This window comes from Apostichopus japonicus, chromosome 12, assembly GCF_037975245.1.
Source record: "Apostichopus japonicus isolate 1M-3 chromosome 12, ASM3797524v1, whole genome shotgun sequence".
Taxonomy (NCBI): Eukaryota; Metazoa; Echinodermata; class Holothuroidea; order Aspidochirotida; family Stichopodidae; genus Apostichopus; species Apostichopus japonicus.
Window position 1 is genome coordinate 30,344,010 of NC_092572.1, and position 22,390 is coordinate 30,366,399.

Genomic DNA, 22,390 nt, shown 5'->3' on the forward strand with positions numbered 1-22,390 from the left:
TTTATCGGTTAAAGAGATATTCAAGTGTAAAGTTTTATCAGATTGTGTAGAAACTGCTGAAATCTGCCTAGCCTTGATGTCACATCCTCACATTCCTGAAAAGTCTTTGTTTTTTTTGTCTCTAAATATTTTGTGAGATATCATGAGTTTCAACCAAAAGATATGTCAGGAGATCTCATATTTGTCAAAGGAAGTATTTGAGATTAAACATTTGAGGAATTTTTGATTATATCATTTTCAAATGTGTTTAAAAATGTAAATAATTTGTTGAGGAATTTATTCACAAATGTTAAGGAAATGAGGATATGACATCACACCCTCACGGTAAGTCTTTCTGCCCAGTCGTTTTCAAAGAAATTTTGGTTTCTTCAAAGTGTCATATCTCCTTAACAGAGCATGCTATCATGGTAGTTTCTTCACTGTTCTTTTGACGTTTTGTGCTCTTTTATACAAAATAGACATGTCAAACACCTGAACCAATCCTTTAAGCTGCTGGAAACTTGTGTAAGTCGAAGGAAATTGGTATATGTCGATTTAAGTCGATCACCCACGATTTGAGACTGATGGCCCACCATATCGGATAAGATATGTCACTCTCTCATAAAAAAAACCTGTAACACGATCAACGTGACTCATGTGGAAGAGCGCCCTCTTTAGGTTGGTAGGTAAAAAAAAAATCTCGACCGTATCTACTGTAACAACGACAATATGATTAGTTCGAAAGTATGGTGTTCAGCCATTAATTGCCCTAACTCCGGAAAGAAAAATCCCAGAGATTTCGTTTTATCGATTCCCAAAAGATAAACAGAGGTAGTTCGTGTAAATGGACGCTACACCTGTCCAAAAGTCATATCTGTCCATACTCAACCCCTGTTTAATTAAGGAAGTTGAAGAGTATTTAGCTGATATCATCAGTCGTGGCTGGATTTAGAAATTTGTCTCAAATTACTCATCACCAGTAGTGTGTGTTAGGAAAAGAGATGGTGGTCTTCGTCTATGCAAAGACCACAGGGCATTAAAAGTACAAGCTGTTGATGACCGATGTAGCAGTACAAGCTGTCGCAAATATCTCACATTCAGTAAATACTGTCCTAGTCCCATTAGGACAATTTATACTGGATTTACAGGTCTCCCCGGACCTATTGGACAAGGCTAGATGATACAGACTGTCTCCCGAACAGTATATGCTATGGTTAAACGAAGGGGAGGGGGGGGGGTACATTAATTGACGGTTGTATATTTTGTTGTAAATTGTGTCCCCCTGAACACAATGTCCGTCCCAGCAGCTGTACGTTAGAGAAGCAAAAATTTAATTAGTAATGGACTCTGGCAGTATCCGTATTATTAGCAAATTTGTCACATTTCGGCTTCCGTACATTTAGCAATAAGTTGATTGATCGTGTCTCCATAGCATTCCTGTGTGTCTATGCAAAGACCACAGGGCATTAAAAGTACAAGCTGTTGATGACCGATGTAGCAGTACAAGCTGTCGCAAATATCTCACATTCAGTAAATACTGTCCTAGTCCCATTAGGACAATTTATACTGGATTTACAGGTCTCCCCGGACCTATTGGACAAGGCTAGATGATACAGACTGTCTCCCGAACAGTATATGCTATGGTTAAACGAAGGGGAGGGGGGGGGGGGTACATTAATTGACGGTTGTATATTTTGTTGTAAATTGTGTCCCCCTGAACACAATGTCCGTCCCAGCAGCTGTACGTTAGAGAAGCAAAAATTTAATTAGTAATGGACTCTGGCAGTATCCGTATTATTAGCAAATTTGTCACATTTCGGCTTCCGTACATTTAGCAATAAGTTGATTGATCGTGTCTCCATAGCATTCCTGTAACTGAATTATGGAAACAGATAAATTCTCAAGCTGTTCTAATTGTACAGGTTGTCCACTGCAGCAGTGAAGGTTTAATTTAGTTAAAGTGACTCTGTCTGGACAAACTAAACATTTACAAGTTTGAAGGTAGTCTGTATAGGCCCCAAATTTTTAAAAGTAGCCTAATTTCCTGGTGGTAATAACCCATTAAATTGTGCTCAGACGTTCTAAATGATTACACTAGCTGATTGAATGTCCCAGTGAGGTAAATTTCATCCAGGGTAGTAATAGACATACTTTAAGAATTTTGACCAAAGTGAAAAACTGGCATATTTAGGGCCAATACAGCATACCTTTAAGTATGGGCGTAGAAGCCTACTTTGATTAGGGGGGCTGTAACGACTTGCCCGGAAAATATTACCTAAATTTTTCGTATGCTCCGCACGCATTCAACATCTTAATGTGCTAATCATATAGGAATTCATCGGTTATAGCATCACTTGCAATCAATCAAATGTGGGGTACCGATCAATCGAATGTGCGGCACCGATCAATCGAATGCTCGACAGTATCAAATGAATGTGCGGTACCGATCACTCGAATGTGCGGTACCGTTCAATCGAATGTTCAGTACAGATCGATCGAATGTGCGGTACCGATCAATCGAATATTCGGTAACCATTAATCAAATGTTCAGCACCGATCAATCGAATGTTCTGCACCGATCAATCGTATGTGTGGCATCGATCAATCGAATGTGCGACACCGATCAATCAAATGTGTTGCACCGATCAATCGAATGTGCGGCACCGACCAATCGAATGTGCAGCAACCATCAATCGAATGTTTCGCACCGATCAATCGAATGTGCGGAACCGATCAATCGAATGTTTGGCACCGATCAATCGAATGTTCCGTACCGATCAATCGAATGTTCCGTACCGATCAATTGAGGGATCGGTACCAATCAATCGAATATTCGGCACCGATAGTTCGAATGTGCGATACCGGTCAATCGAATGTATGGTACCTATCAATCGAATGTATGGTACCGAACAATCAAATTTTCGGTACAGATCAATCAAATATGCGGTATCGATCAATCGAATGTTCAATACCGATCAATCAAATGTTCGGTACCGATCAATCGAATGTTCGGCACCTATCAATCGAATGTTCGGCACTGATATATCGAATGTGTGATACCGATCAGTCGAATGTTTGGTACCGATCAATGGAATGTGCGGTACCGATCAATCGAATGAGCGGTATCGATAAATCGAATATTCGATACCGATCAATCGAATGTGCGGTACCGATTAATCGAATGAGCCGCACGGATCAATCGAATGTGCGGTACCAATTAATCGAATGTGTGGTAACGATCAATCGAATGTGCGGTACCGGTAATCGAATGGGCAATACCGAATCGAATGTGCGGTACCGATCAATGGAATGTTCGGTACCAATCAATTGGTTGGTCGGTACCGATCAATCGACTGTTCCCTACCGATCAATCAAATGTGCGGTACCGATCAATCGAATGTGCGGTACCGATCATCGAATGTGCGGTACCGATCAATCGAATGTTCGGTACCGATCAATCGAATGTTCGGCACCGATCAATCAAATGTTCGGTACCGATTAATCGAATATTCGGCACCAATAAATTGAATGTTCGATACCGATCAATCGAATGTTTGGTATCGATCAATCCAATGTGCCGTACCGATCAGACGAAAGTGCGGTACCGACCAATCGAATGTTCGGCACCGATATCTCGAGTGTGTGATACCGATCAGTCGAATGTTTGGTACTGATCAATCGAATGTGCGATACCAATTAATCGAATGTTCGATAACAATCAATCGAATGTTCGGTACCAGTCAATAGAATGTGCGGTACCGATCATTCGAATGTTTGGTACCGATAAATGAAATATGCGGCACCGATCAATCGAATGTTCGGTATTGATCAATCGAATGTGCGGTATCGATCAACGATTTTTCCCTACCGACCAATCAAATGTTCGGTACCGATCAATTGAATGTTCGGTACCGAGCAATCGAATGTTCGGTACGGATCAATCAAATGTTCGGTACCGATAAATCGAATGTGCGGTATCGATCAATCGAATGTGCGATATGGATCAATCAAATGTTCAGTACCGATTAATCAAACGTTTAGTACGGATCAATCGAATGTTCCGTACCGATCAATCGAATGTTCGGTATTGATCAATCGAATGTGCGGTATCGATCAACGATTTTTCCCTACCGACCAATCAAATGTTCGGTACGGATCAATCAAATGTTCGGTACCGATAAATCGAATGTGCGGTATCGATCAATCGAATGTGCGATATGGATCAATCAAATGTTCAGTACCGATTAATCAAACGTTTAGTACGGATCAATCGAATGTTCGGTATGGATCAATCGAATGTCCGGTGTCGATCAATCGAAGTGCGATACGGATCAATCAAATGTTCAGTACCGAATAATCAAATGTTCAGTACGGATCAATCAAATTTTTGGCACCGATCGATCGAATGTTTGGTATTGATCAATCAAATGTTTGGTACGGATCTATCGAATGTTCCGTACCGATCAATCGAATGTTTGGTATCGATCAATCCAATGTGCCGTACCGATCAGACGAAAGTGCGGTACCGACCAATCAAATGTTCGGTACCGATCAATTGAATGTTCGGTACCGAGCAATCGAATGTTCGGTACGGATCAATCAAATGTTCGGTACCGATAAATCGAATGTGCGGTATCGATCAATCGAATGTGCGATATGGATCAATCAAATGTTCAGTACCGATTAATCAAACGTTTAGTACGGATCAATCGAATGTTCCGTACCGATCAATCGAATGTTCAGTACGGATCAATCGAATGTTCGGTATGGATCAATCGAATGTCCGGTGTCGATCAATCGAAGTGCGATACGGATCAATCAAATGTTCAGTACCGAATAATCAAATGTTCAGTACGGATCAATCAAATTTTTGCACCGATCGATCGAATGTTTGGTATTGATCAATCAAATGTTTGGTACGGATCTATCGAATGTTCCGTACCGATCAATCGAATGTTTGGTATCGATCAATCCAATGTGCCGTACCGATCAGACGAAAGTGCGGTACCGACCAATCGAATGTTCGGCACCGATATATCGAGTGTGTGATACCGAACAGTCGAATGTTTGGTACCGATCAATCGAATGTGCGATACCAATTAATCGAATGTTCGATAACGATCAATCGAATGTTCGGTACCAGTCAATAGAATGTGCGGTACCGATCATTCGAATGTTTGGTACCGATAAATGAAATATGCGGCACCGATCAATCGAATGTTCGGTATTGATCAATCGAATGTGCGGTATCGATCAACGATTTTTCCCTACCGACCAATCAAATGTTCGGTACGGATCAATCAAATGTTCGGTACCGATAAATCGAATGTGCGGTATCGATCAATCGAATGTGCGATACGGATCAATCAAATGTTCAGTACCGATTAATCAAACGTTTAGTTCGGATCAATCGAATGTTCCGTACCGATCAATCGAATGTTCAGTACGGATCAATCGAATGTTCGGTATGGATCAATCGAATGTCCGGTGTCGATCAATCGAATGTGCGATACGGATCAATCGAATGTTCAGTACCGATCAATCGAATGTGCGGTACCGATCTATGAAATTTGCGGCACCGATCAATCGAATGTTCGGTACCGATCAATCGAATGTGCGGTACCGAACAATCGAATGTTCGGTACGGATCAATCAAATTTGCGGCACCGATCGATCGAATGTGCGTTACCGATCGATCGATTGTGCGGTCCCGACTAATCGAATGTGCGGTACCGATTAATCGAATGTGCCGTACCGATCATCGAATGTTCAGTACCGATCAATCGAATGTGCGGTACCGATCTATGAAATTTGCGGCACCGATCAATCGAATGTTCGGTACCGATCAATCGAATGTGCGGTACCGAACAATCGAATGTTCGGTACGGATCAATCAAATTTGCGGCACCGATCGATCGAATGTGCGATACCGATCGATCGATTGTGCGGTCCCGACTAATCGAATGTGCGGTACCGATTAATCGAATGTGCCGTACCGATCAATCGAATGTTCGGTACCGATCAATCGAATGTTCGGCACCGATCAATCAAATGTTCGGTACCGATTAATCGAATATTCGGCACCAATAATTTGAATGTTCGATACCGATCAATCGAATGTTTGGTATCGATCAATCCAATGTGCCGTACCGATCAGACGAAAGTGCGGTACCGACCAATCGAATGTTCGGCACCGATATCTCGAGTGTGTGATACCGATCAGTCGAATGTTTGGTACTGATCAATCGAATGTGCGATACCAATTAATCGAATGTTCGATAACAATCAATCGAATGTTCGGTACCAGTCAATAGAATGTGCGGTACCGATCGTTCGAATGTTTGGTACCGATAAATGAAATATGCGGCACCGATCAATCGAATGTTCGGTATTGATCAATCGAATGTGCGGTATCGATCAACGATTTTTCCCTACCGACCAATCAAATGTTCGGTACCGATCAATTGAATGTTCGGTACCGAGCAATCGAATGTTCGGTACGGATCAATCAAATGTTCGGTACCGATAAATCGAATGTGCGGTATCGATCAATCGAATGTGCGATATGGATCAATCAAATGTTCGGTACCGATTAATCAAACGTTTAGTACGGATCAATCGAATGTTCCGTACCGATCAATCGAATGTTCAGTACGGATCAATCGAATGTTCGGTATGGATCAATCGAATGTCCGGTGTCGATCAATCGAAGTGCGATACGGATCAATCAAATGTTCAGTACCGAATAATCAAATGTTCAGTACGGATCAATCAAATTTTTGGCACCGATCGATCGAATGTTTGGTATTGATCAATCAAATGTTTGGTACGGATCTATCGAATGTTCCGTACCGATCAATCGAATGTTTGGTATCGATCAATCCAATGTGCCGTACCGATCAGACGAAAGTGCGGTACCGACCAATCGAATGTTCGGCACCGATATATCGAGTGTGTGATACCGAACAGTCGAATGTTTGGTACCGATCAATCGAATGTGCGATACCAATTAATCGAATGTTCGATAACGATCAATCGAATGTTCGGTACCAGTCAATAGAATGTGCGGTACCGATCATTCGAATGTTTGGTACCGATAAATGAAATATGCGGCACCGATCAATCGAATGTTCGGTATTGATCAATCGAATGTGCGGTATCGATCAACGATTTTTCCCTACCGACCAATCAAATGTTCGGTACGGATCAATCAAATGTTCGGTACCGATAAATCGAATGTGCGGTATCGATCAATCGAATGTGCGATACGGATCAATCAAATGTTCAGTACCGATTAATCAAACGTTTAGTTCGGATCAATCGAATGTTCCGTACCGATCAATCGAATGTTCAGTACGGATCAATCGAATGTTCGGTATGGATCAATCGAATGTCCGGTGTCGATCAATCGAATGTGCGATACGGATCAATCGAATGTTCAGTACCGATCAATCGAATGTGCGGTACCGATCTATGAAATTTGCGGCACCGATCAATCGAATGTTCGGTACCGATCAATCGAATGTGCGGTACCGAACAATCGAATGTTCGGTACGGATCAATCAAATTTGCGGCACCGATCGATCGAATGTGCGTTACCGATCGATCGATTGTGCGGTCCCGACTAATCGAATGTGCGGTACCGATTAATCGAATGTGCCGTACCGATCAATCGAATGTGTGGTACCGATCAATCGAATGAGCGGCACCGATTAATCGAATGTTAGGTACCGATCAAATGATTTGTTTTCGATGCAGGTCAAAGTTCATGAGGGGTCACCAGGGGTCAACTTGGGAAAATCTTGTAAACACGATATCTCAAGTGGGTAATGTCGGACCAACTTTATATTGGATTGCCGAAGTACCACTTACCCTATGTTTTCGATGCAGGTCAAAGGTCATTTGGGGTCATTTGCGGTCACCAGGGGTCAAATTGTAAAAATCTTGTAAACACGATATCTCAAGTGGGTAATGTAGGACCAACATAATATTTGGTTTGCCGGAGTACCACCTACCCTTTGATTTCAATGCAGGTCAAAGGTCATGTGGGGTCACCAGGGGTCAATTTGGGAAAATCTTGTACACACGATATCTCAAGTGGGTAATGTCGGACCAACTTAATATTGGATTGCCGAAGTACCACTTACCCTATGTTTTCGATGCAGGTCAAAGGTCATTTGAGGTCATTTGCGGTCACCAGGGGTCAAATTGTAAAAATCTTGTAAAACACGATATCTCAAGTGGGTAATGTAGGACCAACATAATATTTGGTTTGCCGGAGTACCACTTACCCTTTGTTTTCGATGCAGGTCAAAGGTCATTTGGGGTCACCAGTGGTCAAATTGTAAAAATCTTGTAAACACGATATCTCAAGTGGGTAATGTCGGACGTACTTAATATTGGTTTGCCGAAATACCACTTACCCTTTGTTTTCGATGCAGGTCAAAGGTCATTTGGGGTCACCAGGGGTCATTTTTTAAAAATCTTGTAAACACGATATCTCAAGTACGTAATGTCGCACCAACTTAATATTGGTTTGCCGAATTACCACTTACCCTTTGTTTCCGATGCAGGGGGTCACTGAGGGTCAAATTGTAAAAATCTCGTAAACACGATATCTCAAGTGGGTAATGTCGGACCAACTTAATATTGGTTTGCCGAAGTACCACTTACCCTTTTTTTTCGATGCAGGTCAAAGGTCATTTGGGGTCATTAGGGGTCACCAGCGGTAAAATTGTCAAAATCTTGTAAAACACGATATCTCAAGTGGGTAATGTAGGACCAACATAATATTTGGTTTGCCGGAGTACCACTTACCCTTTGTTTTCGATGCAGGTCAAAGGTCATTTGGGGTCACCAGTGGTCAAATTGTAAAAATCTTGTAAACACGATATCTCAAGTGGGTAATGTCGGACGTACTTAATATTGGTTTGCCGAAATACCACTTACCCTTTGTTTTCGATGCAGGTCAAAGGTCATTTGGGGTCACCAGGGGTCAAATTGTAAAAATCTTGTAAACACGATATCTCAAGTGGGTAATGTCGGACGTACTTAATATTGGTTTGCCGAAATACCACTTACCCTTTGTTTTCGATGCAGGTCAAAGGTCATTTGGGGTCACCAGGGGTCATTTTTTAAAAATCTTGTAAACACGATATCTCAAGTACGTAATGTCGCACCAACTTAATATTGGTTTGCCGAATTACCACTTACCCTTTGTTTCCGATGCAGGGGGTCACTGAGGGTCAAATTGTAAAAATCTCGTAAACACGATATCTCAAGTGGGTAATGTCGGACCAACTTAATATTGGTTTGCCGAAGTACCACTTACCCTTTTTTTTCGATGCAGGTCAAAGGTCATTTGGGGTCATTAGGGGTCACCAGCGGTAAAATTGTCAAAATCTTGTAAACACGATATCTCAAGTGGGTAATGTCGGACCAACTTTATATTGGATTGCCGAAGTACCACTTACCCTATGTTTTCGATGCAGGTCAAAGGTCATGAGGGGTCACCAGGGTTCAACTTGGGAAAATCTTGTAAACACGATATCTCAAGTGGGTAATATATGACTAACATAATATTTGGTTTGCCGGAGTACCACTTACCCTATGTTTTCGATGCAGGTCAAAGGTCATTTGGTGTCACCTGGGGTCAAATTGTAAAAATCTTGTAAACACGATATCTCAAGTGGGTAATGTCGGACCAACTTAATATTGGTTTGCCGAAGTACCACTTACCCTATGTTTTCGATGCAGGTCAAAGGTCATCTGGTGTCACCAGGGGTCAAATTGTAAAAATCTTGTAAACACGATATCTCAAGTGGGTAATGTCGGACCAACTTAATATTTGGTTTGCCAAAGTACCACTTTCCCTTTGTTTTCGATGCAAGTCAATGGTCATTTGGGGTCACCGGGGATCAAATTGTAAACATCTCGTTCACGCGATATCTCAGGTGGGTTATGTCGGACCAAGTTCGTGTTTGGTCCGCCGGAGTGACCCTGACCCTTTGTTTTCGATGCATTTCAAAGGTCATTCGGGGTCACCGGGGTTCAAATCGTAAAAATCTCGAAAACGCGATATCTCAGGTGGGTAAAGTCGGACCAAGTTCGTATTTGGTCCGCCGGAGTGACGCTGACCCTTTGTTTTCAATGCAGGTCAAAGGTCATTCGGGGTCACCGGGGGTCAAATCGTAAAAATCTCGTTGACGCGATATCTCAGGTGGGTTATGTCGGACCAAGTTCGTGTTTGGTCCGCCGGAGTGACGCTGACCCTTTGTTTTCGATGCAGGTCAAGGGTCATTCGGGGTCACCGGGGGTCAAATCGTAAAAAATCTCGTTGACGCGATATCTCAGGTGGGTAAGGTCGGACCAAGTTCGTGTTTGGTCCCGCGATATCTCAGGTGGGTAAAGTCGGACCAAGTTCGTGTTTGGTCCCGCTGACCCTCTGTTTTCGATGCAGGTCAAAGGTCATTTGGGGTCACCAGGGGTCAAATCGTAAAAATCTCGTTAACACGATATCTCAGGCGGGTAATGTCGGACCAACTTCGTATTTGGTCCGCCGGAGTCCCGCTGACCCTTTGTTTTCGAGGCAGTTCAAAGGTCATTCGGGGTCACCTTGAGTCAAATCGTAAAAAATCTCGTAAACACGATACCTCAGGCGGGTAATGTCGGACCAACTTCGTGTTTGGTCCGCCGGAGTGACGCTGACCCTTTGTTTTCGAGGCAGGTCAAGGGTCATATTAGGTCAACATGGTCAAATCGTAAAAATCTCGTTAACACGATAACTCAGGCGGGTAATGTCGGACCAACTTTATATTGGATTGCCGAAGTACCACTTACCCTTTGTTTTCGAGGCAGTTCAAAGGTCATTCGGGGTCACCTTGAGTCAAATCGTAAAAAATCTCGTAAACACGATACCTCAGGCGGGTAATGTCGGACCAACTTCGTATTTGGTCTGCCGGAGTCCCGCTGACCCCTTGTTTTCGATGCAGGTCAAAGGTCATTTGGGGTCACCGGGGGTCAAATCGTAAAAATCTCGTAAACACGATAACTCAGGTGGGTAATGTCGGACCAACTTCGTATTTGGTCTGCCGGAGTCCCGCTGACCCTTTGTTTTCGATGCAGGTCAAAGGTCATTCGGGGTCACCGGGGGTCAAATCGTAAAAATCTCGTAAACACGATATCTCAGGTGGGTAATGTCGGACCAACTTCGTATTTGGTCTGCCGGAGTCCCGCTGACCCTTTGTTTTCGATGCAGGTCAAAGGTCATTCGGGGTCACCGGGGGTCAAATCGTAAAAATCTCGTTAACACGATATCTCAGGCGGGTAATGTCGGACCAACTTCGTATTTGGTCTGCCGGAGTCCCGCTGACCTTTTGTTTTCGATGCAGGTCAAAGGTCATATTGGGTATCCGGGGGTCAAATCGTAAAAATCTCATTGACGCGATATCTTCGGTGGGTAATGTCGGACCAAGTTCGTGTTTGGTCTGCCGGCGTACCGCTTACCCATTGATTCGATGCAGGTCAATGGTAATTTGGGGTCACCGGGGATCAAATTGTAACATCTCGTTCACACGATATCTCAGGTGGGTAAAGTCGGACCAAGTTCGTATTTGGTCCGCCGGTATGACGCTGACCCTTTGTTTTCAATGCAGGTCAAAGGTCATTCGGGGTCACCGGGGGTCAAATCGTAAAAATCTCGTTGACGCGATATCTCAGGTGGGTAAAGTCGGACCAAGTTCGTGTTTGGTCACGCGATATCTCAGGTGGGTAAAGTCGGACCAAGTTCGTGTTTGGTCCCTCTGACCCTTTGTTTTCGATGCAGGTCAAAGGTCATTTGGGGTCACCGGGGGTCAAATCGTAAAAAATCTCGTTGAAACGATACCTCAGGTGGGTAATGTCGGACCAAGTTCGTGTTTGGTCCGCCGGAGTGACGCTGACCCTTTGTTTTCGAGGCAGGTCAAAGGTCATTCGGGGTCACCGGGGGTCAAATCGTAAAAAATCTCGTTGACGCGATATCTCGGGTGGGTAATGTCGGACCAAGTTCGTGTTTGGTCCCGCGATATCTCAGGTGGGTAAAGTCGGACCAAGTTCGTGTTTGGTCCCGATGACCCTTTGTTTTCGATGCAGGTCAAAGGTCATTCGGGGTCACCGGGGGTTAAATCATAAAAATCTAGTTTACGCGATATCTCTGTCGGACCAATTTCGTGTTTTGGTCCACCGGAGTGACGCTGACCCTTTGTTTTCGATGCAGGTCAAAGGTCATTCGGGGTCACCGGGGTCAAATCGTAAAAAATCTCGAAAACGCGATATCTCAGGTGGGTAAGGTCGGACCAAGTTCGTGTTTGGTCACGCGATATCTCAGGTGGGTAAAGTCGCACCAAGTTCGTGTTTGGTCCCGCTGACCCTTTGTTTTCGATGCAGGTCAAAGGTCATTCGGGGTCACCAGGGGTCAAATCGTAAAAATCTCGTTAACACGATATCTCAGGCGGGTAATGTCGGACCAACTTCGTATTTGGTCTGCCGGAGTCCCGCTGACCCTTTGTTTTCGATGCAGGTCAAAGGTCATTCGGGGTCACCGGGGTTCAAATCGTAAAAATCTCGTTAACACGATATCTCAGGTGGGTAAAGTCGGACCAAGTTCGTGTTTGGTCCCGCTGACCCTTTGTTTTCGATGCAGGTCAAAGGTCATTCGGGGTCACCAGGGGTCAAATCGTAAAAATCTCGTTAACACGATATCTCAGGCGGGTAATGTCGGACCAACTTCGTATTTGGTCTGCCGGAGTCCCGCTGACCCTTTGTTTTCGATGCAGGTCAAAGGTCATTCGGGGTCACCGGGGGTAAATCTTAAAAATCTCGTAAACACGATATCTCAGGCGGGTAATGTCGGACCAACTTCGTATTTGGTCTGCCGGAGTCCCGCTGACCCCTTGTTTTCGATGCAGGTCAAAGGTCATTCGGGGTCACCGGGGGTCAAATCGTAAAAATCTCGTAAACACGATAACTCAGGCGGGTAATGTCGGACCAACTTCGTATTTGGTTTGCCGGAGTCCCGCTGACCCTTTGTTTTCGATGCAGGTCAAAGGTCATTCGGCCTTTTGTTTTCGATGCAGGTCAAAGGTCATATTGGGTAACCGTGGGTCAAATCGTAAAAATCTCGTTGACGCGATATCTCAGGTGGGTAATGTCGGACCAAGTTCGTGTTTGGTCCGCCGGAGTGACGCTGACCCTTTGTTTTCGATGCAGGTCAAAGGTCATTCGGGGTCACCGGGGGTCAAATCGTAAACATCTCGTTCACACGATATCTCAGGTGGGTAATGTCGGACCAAGTTCGTGTTTGGTCCGCCGGAGTGACGCTGACCCTTTGTTTTCGATGCATGTCAAAGCTCATTCGGTGTCACCTTCGGTCAAATGGTAAAAAATCTCGTTAACACGATATCTCAGGCGGGTAATGTCGGACCAACTTCGTATTTGGTCTGCCGGAGTCCCGCTGACCCTTTGTTTTCGAGGCAGGTCAAAGGTCATTTGTGGTCACCGGGGCTCAAATCGTAAAAATCTCGTAAACACGATATCTCAGGTGGGTAATGTCGGACCAACTTCGTATTTGGTCCAGCTGACCCTTTGTTTTCGATGCAGGTCAAAGGTCATTCGGGGTCACCGGGGGTCAAATCGTAAAAATCTCGAAAACGCGAAATCCCAGGTGGGTAATGTCGGACCAAGTTCGTATTTTGGTCCGCCGGATTACCGCTTACCCTTTTTTTTCGATGCAGGTCAAAGGTCATTTGGGGTCACCGGGGGGGTCAAATTTTAAAAAATCTCGTAAACACGATATCTCAGGTGGGTTATGTCGGACCAACTTCGGAATTGGTCTGCCGGAGAACCGCTTACCCTTTTTTTCGATGCAGGTCAAAGGTCATTTGGGGTCACCGGGGGTCAAATTTTGAAGAATCTCGTAAACACGATATCTCAGGTGGGTAATGTCGGACCAACTTCGGAATTGGTCTGCCGGAGAACCGCTTACCTTTTTTTCGATGCAGGTCAAAGGTCATTTGGGGTCACCGGGGGTCAAATTTTGAAAATCTCGTACACACGATATCTCAGGTGGGTAATGTCGGACCAACTTTGGAAGTGATCTGCCGGAGAACCGCTTACCCTTTTTTTCGATGCAGGTCAAAGGTCATTTGGGGTCACCGGGGGGTCAAATTTTAAAAATCTCGTTAACACGATATCTCAGGTGGGTAATGTCGGACCAACTTCGGAATTGATCGAACATTCGATTGATCGGTGTCGCACATCCGATTGATCGGTGTCGTACATTCGATTGATCGGTGTCGAACATTCGATTGATGGGTGTCGAACATTCGATTGATGGGTGTCGCACATTCGATTGATCGGTACTGCACATTCGATTGATCGGTGTCGAACATTCGATTGATTGGTGTCGAACATTCGATTGATGGGTGTCGCACATTCGATTGATCGGTAGTGCACATTCGATTGATCGGTGTCGAACATTCGATTGATCGGTACTGCACATTCGTTTGGTCGGTGTCGCACATTCGATTGATCGGTGTCGCACATTCGATTGATTGGTGCCGAACATTCGAATGATAGGTGTCGAACATTTGATTGATTGGTGCCGATCATTCGAATGATCGGTGCCTCACATTCGATTGATAGGTGCCGAACATTCGAATGTTCGGTGTCGAACATTCGATGGGTGTCGCACATCCGATTGATCGGTGTCGCACATTCGATTAATCGGTGCCGCACATTCGATTGATGGGTGCCGAACATTCGAATAATCGGATTCGAACATTCGATTGATGGGTGTCGAACATTCGATTGACCGGTATTGCACATTCGTTTGGTCGGTGTCGCATATTCGATTAATCGGTGCCGAACATTCGATTGATCGGTGCCGAACATTCGAATGATCTGTGTCGAACATTTGATTGATTGGTGTCGCACATTCGATTGACCGGTGTCGCACATCCTATTGATCGGTGTCGCACATTCGTTTGGTCGGTGTCGCACATTCGATTGATCGGTGTCGCACATTCGATTGATTGGTACCGAACATTCGAATGATCTGTGTGGAAAATTCGATTGATGGGTGTCATTCGTTTGATCGGTGTCGAACATTCGATTGATTGGTGCCGAACATTCGAATGATCTGTGTCGAACATTCGATTGATGGGTGTCATTCGATTGATCGTAGTCGAACATTCGATTGATCGGTGTCGAACATTCGATTGATGGGTGCCGAACATTCGACTGATGGGTATCGCACATTCGAGTGATCGGTGTCGAACATTCGATTGATGGGTGTCGCACATTCGATTGATCGGTACTGCACATTCGATTGATCGGTGTCGAACATTCGAATGATCGGTGTCGAACATTCGATTGATGGGTGTCGCACATTCGATTGATCGGTGTCGCACATTCGATTGATCGGTGTCGAACATTCGATTGATCGGTGTCGAACATTTCACTGATTGGTGCCGAACATTCGAATGATCTGTGTCGAACATTCGATTGATGGGTGTCATTCGATTGATCGGTGTCGAACATTCGATTGATCGGTGCCACACACCCGATTGATCGGTGTCGCACATTCGATTGATGGGTGCCGAACATTCGAATAATCGGATTCGAACATTCGATTGATGGGTGTCGAACATTCGATTGATCTGTGTCGAACATTCGATTGATTGGTGTCGCACATTCGATTGATGGGTGCCGAACATTCGAATGATCGGTGTCGAACATTCGATCGATGGGTGCCGAACATTCGAATGATCTGTGTCGAACATTCGATTGAAGGTATCATTCGATTGATCGGTTTCGAACATTCGATTGATGGGTGTCGAACATTCGATTGATGGGTGCCGAACATTCGACTGATGGGTATCGCACATTCGATTGATCGCTACTGCACATTCGATTGATCGGTGTCGAACATTCGATTGATTGGTGTCGAACATTCGATTGATGGGTGTCGCACATTCGATTGATCGGTGTCGAACATTCGATTGATGGGTGTCGCACATTCGATTGATCGGTACTGCACATTCGATTGATCGGTGTCGAACATTCGAATGATCGGTGTCGAACATTCGATTGATGGGTGTCGCACATTCGATTGATCGGTGTCGCACATTCGATTGATCGGTATTGCACATTCGTTTGGTCGGTGTCGCATATTCGATTAATCATTGCCGAACATTCGATTGATGGGTGCCGAACATTCGACTGATGGGTATCGCACATTCGATTGATCGGTACTGCACATTCGATTGATCGGTGTCGAACATTCGATTGATCGGTGTCGAACATTCGATTGATGGGTGTCGCACATTCGATTGATCGGTGTCGAACATTCGATTGATGGGTGTCGCACATTCGGTTGATCGGTACTGCACATTCGATTGATCGGTGTCGAACATTCGAATGATCGGTGTCGAACATTCGATTGATGGGTGTGGCACATTCGATTGATCGGTGTCGCACATTCGATTGATCGGTGTCGAACATTCGATTGATCGGTATTGCACATTCGTTTGGTCGGTGTCGCATATTCGATTAATCGGTGCCGAACATTCGATTGATGGGTGCCGAACATCCGAATGATCGGTGTCGAACATTTGATTGATTGGTGCCGAACATTCGAATGATCGGTGTCGAACATTTGACTGATTGGTGCCGAACATTCGAATGATCTGTGTCGAACATTCGATTGATGGGTGTCATTCGATTGATCGGTGTCGAACATTCGATTGATCGGTGTCGCACACCCGATTGATCGGTGCCGCACATTCGATTGATGGGTGCCGAACATTCGAATAATCGGATTCGAACATTCGATTGATGGTGTCGAACATTCGATTGATCGGTGTCGCACATCAGATTGATCGGTGTCGAACATTCGATTGATGGGTGCCGAACATTCGATTGATGGGTGTCGAACATTCGATTAATGGGTTGCGAACATTCGATTGATGGGTGTCGCACATTCGATTGATCGGTACTGCACATTCGATTGATCGGTGTCGAACATTCGATTGATTGGTGTCGAACATTCGATTGATGGGTGTCGCACATTCGATTGATCGGTAGTGCACATTCGATTGATCGGTGTCGAACATTCGATTGATCGGTACTGCACATTCGTTTGGTCGGTGTCGCACATTCGATTGATCGGTGTCGCACATTCGATTAATCGGTGCCGCACATTCGATTGATGGGTGCCGAACATTCGAATAATCGGATTCGAACATTCGATTGATGGGTGTCGAACATTCGATTGATCGGTATTGCACATTCTTTTGGTCGGTGTCGCATATTCTATTAATCGGTGCCGAACATTCGATTGATCGGTGTCGCACATCCGATTGATCGGTGTCGCACATTCGATTGATCGGTGTCGCACATTCGATTGATGGGTGCCGAACATTTGAATGATCGGTGTCGAACATTCGATCGATGGGTGCCGAACATTCGAATGATCTGTGTCGAACATTCGATTGAAGGTATCATTCGATTGATCGGTTTCGAACATTCGATTGATGGGTGTCGAACATTCGATTGATGGGTGCCGAACATTCGACTGATGGGTATCAGACATTCGATTGATCGGTACTGCACATTCGATTGATCGGTGTCGAACATTCGATTGATTGGTGTCGAACATTCGATTGATCGGTGTCGCACATTCGATTGATCGGTGTCGAACATTCGATTGATGGGTGTCGCACATTCGATTGATCGGTGTCGCACATTCGATTGATCGGTGTCGAACATTCGATTGATCGGTATTGCACATTCGTTTGGTCGGTGTCGCATATTCGATTAATCGGTGCCGAACATTTGATTGATTGGTGCCGAACATTCGAATGATCTGTGTCGAACATTCGATTGATGGGTGTCATTCGATTGATGGGTGTCATTCGAATAATCGGTGTCGAACATTCGATTGATCGGTGTCGCACATCCGATTGATCGGTGTCGCACATTCGATTGATCGGTGTCGAACATTCGATTGATGGGTGCCGAACATTCGAATAATCGGTGTCGAACATTCGATCGATGGGTGCCGAACATTCGAATGATCTGTGTCGAACATTCGATTGAAGGTATCATAAGATTGATCGGTTTCGAACATTCGATTGATGGGTGCCGAACAATCGAATAATCGGATTCGAACATTCGATTGATGGGTGTCGAACATTCGATTGATCGGTATTGCACATTTGTTTGGTCGGTGTCGCATATTCGATAAATCGGTGCCGAACATTCGATTGATGGGTGCCGAACATTCGACTGATGGGTATCGCACATTCGATTGATCGGTACTGCACATTCGATTGATCGGTGTCGAACATTCGATTGATCGGTGTCGAACATTCGATTGATGGGTGTTGCACATTCGATTGATCGGTGTCGAACATTCGATTGATCGGTGTCGCACACCCGATTGATCGGTGCCGCACATTCGATTGAGGGTGCCGAACATTCGAATAATCGGATTCGAACATTCGATTGATGGGTGTCGAACATTCGATTGATCGGTGTCGAACATTTGATTGATGGGTGCCGAACATTCGAATAATCGGATTCGAACATTCGATTGATGGGTGTCGAACATTCGATTGATCGGTATTGCACATTTGTTTGGTCGGTGTCGCATATTCGATTAATCGGTGCCTAACATTCGATTGATGGGTGCCGAACATTCGAATGATCGGTGTCGAACATTTGATCGATGGGTGCCGAACATTCGAATGATCTGTGTCGAACATTCGATTGATGGGTGTCATTCGATTGATTGGTGTCGAACATTCGATTGATCGGTGTCATTCGATTGATCGGTGTCGAACATTCGATTGATCGGTGTCGCACACCCGATTGATCGGTGTCGCACATTCGATTAATCGGTGCCGCACATTCGATTGATGGGTGCCGAACATTCGAATAATCGGATTCGAACATTCGATTGATGGGTGTCGAACATTCGATTGATCGGTATTGCACATTTGTTTGGTCGGTGTCGCATATTCGATTAATCGGTGTCGAACATTCGATCGATGGATGCCGAACATTCGAATGATCTGTGTCGAACATTCGATTGACGGCATCATTCGATTGATCGGTTTCGAACATTCGATTGATGGGTGTCGAATATTCGATTGATGGGTGCCGAACATTCGACTGATGGGTATCGCACATTCGATTGATCGGTACTGCACATTCAATTGATGGGTGTCATTCGATTGATTGGTGTCGAACATTCGATTGATGGGTGCCGAACATTCGAATAATCGGATTCGAACATTCGATTGATTAGTGTCGAACATTCGTTTGATCGGTATTGCACATTTGTTTGGTCGGTGTCGCTTATTCGATTGATCGGTGCCGAACATTCGATTGATGGGTGCCGAACATTCGAATGATCGGTGTCGAACATTTGATTGATTGGTGTCGCACATTCGACTGATCGGTGTCGCACATTCGATTGATTGGTGCCGAACATTCGATTGATCGGTGTCGAACATTCGATTGATGGGTGCCGAACATTCGACTGATGGGTATCGCACATTCGATTGATCGGTACTGCACATTCGATTGATCGGTGTCGAACATTCGATTGATCGGTGTCGAACATTCGATTGATGGGTGTTGCACATTCGATTGATCGGTGTCGAACATTCGATTGATCGGTGTCGCACACCCGATTGATCGGTGCCGCACATTCGATTGAGGGTGCCGAACATTCGAATGATCTGTGTCGAACATTCGATTGATGGGTGTCATTCGATTGATTGGTGTCGAACATTCGATTGATCGGTGTCATTCGATTGATCGGTGTCGAACATTCGATTGATCGGTGTCGCACACCCGATTGATCGGTGTCGCACATTCGATTAATCGGTGCCGCACATTCGATTGATGGGTGCCGAACATTCGAATAATCGGATGCGAACATTCGATTGATGGGTGTAGAACATTCGATTGATCGGTATTGCACATTTGTTTGGTCGGTGTCGCATATTCGATTAATCGGTGCCTAACATTCGATTGATGGGTGCCGAACATTCGAATGATCGGTGTCGAACATTTGATCGATGGGTGCCGAACATTCGAATGATCTGTGTCGAACATTCGATTGATGGGTGTCATTCGATTGATCGGTGTCGAACATTCGATTGATCGGTGTCGCACATCCGATTGATCGGTGTCGCACATTCGATTGATCGGTGTCGAACATTCGATTGATTGGTGCCGAACATTCGAATAATCGGTGTCGAACATTCGATCGATGGATGCCGAACATTCGAATGATCTGTGTCGAACATTCGATTGACGGTATCATTCGATTGATCGGTTTCGAACATTCGATTGATGGGTGTCGAATATTCGATTGATGGGTGCCGAACATTCGACTGATGGGTATCGCACATTCGATTGATCGGTACTGCACATTCGATTGATGGGTGTCATTCGATTGATTGGTGTCGAACATTCGATTGATGGGTGCCGAACATTCGAATAATCGGATTCGAACATTCGATTGATGGGTGTCGAACATTCGATTGATCGGTGTCGCACATCAGATTGATCGGTGTCGCACATTCGATTGATCGGTGTCGAACATTCGATTGATGGGTGCCGAACATTCGATTGATGGGTGTCGAACATTCGATTAATGGGTGTCGCACATTCGATTGATCGGTAGTGCACATTCGATTGATCGGTGTCGAACATTCGATTGATCGGTACTGCACATTCGTTTGGTCGGTGTCGCACATTCGATTGATCGGTGTCGCACATTCGATTAATCGGTGCCGCACATTCGATTGATGGGTGCCGAACATTCGAATAATCGGATTCGAACATTCGATTGATGGGTGTCGAACATTCGATTGATCGGTATTGCACATTCTTTTGGTCGGTGTCGCATATTCTATTAATCGGTGCCGAACATTCGATTGATCGGTGTCGCACATCCGATTGATCGGTGTCGCACATTCGATTGATCGGTGTCGCACATTCGATTGATGGGTGCCGAACATTTGAATGATCGGTGTCGAACATTCGATCGATGGGTGCCGAACATTCGAATGATCTGTGTCGAACATTCGATTGAAGGTATCATTCGATTGATCGGTTTCGAACATTCGATTGATGGGTGTCGAACATTCGATTGATGGGTGCCGAACATTCGACTGATGGGTATCAGACATTCGATTGATCGGTACTGCACATTCGATTGATCGGTGTCGAACATTCGATTGATTGGTGTCGAACATTCGATTGATGGGTGTCGCACATTCGATTGATCGGTGTCGAACATTCGATTGATCGGTGTCGCACATTCGATTGATCGGTGTCGCACATTCGATTGATCGGTGTCGAACATTCGATTGATCGGTATTGCACATTCGTTTGGTCGGTGTCGCATATTCGATTAATCGGTGCCGAACATTTGATTGATTGGTGCCGAACATTCGAATGATCTGTGTCGAACATTCGATTGATGGGTGTCATTCGATTGATGGGTGTCATTCGATTGATCGGTGTCGAACATTCGATTGATCGGTGTCGCACATCCGATTGATCGGTGTCGCACATTCGATTGATCGGTGTCGAACATTCGATTGATGGGTGCCGAACATTCGAATAATCGGTGTCGAACATTCGATCGATGGGTGCCGAACATTCGAATGATCTGTGTCGAACATTCGATTGAAGGTATCATTCGATTGATCGGTTTCGAACATTCGATTGATGGGTGCCGAACAATCGAATAATCGGATTCGAACATTCGATTGATGGGTGTCGAACATTCGATTGATCGGTATTGCACATTTGTTTGGTCGGTGTCGCATATTCGATTAATCGGTGCCGAACATTCGATTGATGGGTGCCGAACATTCGAATGATCGGTGTCGAACATTGGATTGATTGGTGCCGAACATTCGAATGATCTGTGTCGAACATTCGATTGATGGGTGTCATTCGATTGATCGGTGTCGAACATTCGATTGATCGGTGTCGCAAATCCGAATGATCGGTGTCGCACATTCGATTGATCGATGTCGAACATTCGATTGATTGGTGCGGAACATTTGAATGATCGGTGTCGAACATTCGATTGATCGGTGTCGAACATTCGATTGATCGGTATTGCACATTCGTTTGGTCGGTGTCGCATATTCGATAAATCGGTGCCGAACATTCGATTGATGGGTGCCGAACATTCGACTGATGGGTATCGCACATTCGATTGATCGGTACTGCACATTCGATTGATCGGTGTCGAACATTCGATTGATCGGTGTCGAACATTCGATTGATGGGTGTTGCACATTCGATTGATCGGTGTCGAACATTCGATTGATCGGTGTCG